Here is a 901-nt window from a genome sequence, read left to right as displayed (position 1 = left end):
CAAAGGCAGCAGCAGCAACAAACACAACGAGCGCTGCGCACGCCAGCAGCGGGCGCGGGGCCTCTCGAGTGATCGCTGAGGATATTACGGACTGTTTACAACATGCATCGCAGCGCGCGATCGTCGGCCTGGTGGGCAGAGGCGTGGCAGGTTACGGGCCTCGGGATACCGCTTGCGCGTAACTCAGGTTACGCGTTACCCCAAGGGAAATCGGAGGCTTACAAGTTTTGGTGGGGTAACCAAAGTTTGTTACCGCGTAGGGGGTTACCGCCATCTGCAGGTGGGGGCCCTCAGGCCTGCGGCTGCCGACGTCCCGCAGGCCCACCCTAGGGGCCCGTTCGCGCAGCGGGCAGCGCCAGATGGTGGCAATGCATTTGCGGCGTGTGTTTGGCGCGGGGCGGGGGCTGTTGGGGCCCGGCTGGTGCAGCACTGCACAGGTTTGTGCAGCACTGTTCGGCTGGCAGCAAAGTGCCTAAGGGGGATGCACCATCAACAACCATGCCAGGCCGAGCGGTGCTGGGGCGCTCGTTTTTTCGTTCCATGTTATACACATCCGTACGCCTGCACGCCCATCCAAGCAGCCGTCCAGGGGCACAGGATTCATTCGTTCAACCACTGCACCACCCTTCTTTCACCGCTCCCGCGCCCGCTGGGGGCGCCGCTGCCCGCAAAATGGAGGAAATATTACGGCCTCGCGGATCAAATAGGCAGCGGACGCTGGAGGCTGACGAGGGTGAGGCAGCCGCGGTGAAGGCATCCTATATATGTGCCCCCAACCAGCCCGGCGTCCATGGGGTTGAAACAAACCCTAAACCCTAAACCCTAAACCCAAAACCCTAAACCCTGAGTCATGGTGACGTCATCAGAAGTGCAGATCACGTGTGGCATGACTGTGCAGCTT

The sequence above is a fragment of the Monoraphidium neglectum genome (genome assembly GCF_000611645.1).
Source record: "Monoraphidium neglectum strain SAG 48.87 unplaced genomic scaffold scaffold04608, whole genome shotgun sequence".
Classification (NCBI taxonomy): Eukaryota; Viridiplantae; Chlorophyta; class Chlorophyceae; order Sphaeropleales; family Selenastraceae; genus Monoraphidium; species Monoraphidium neglectum.
This window is presented reverse-complemented; position numbering follows the sequence as displayed.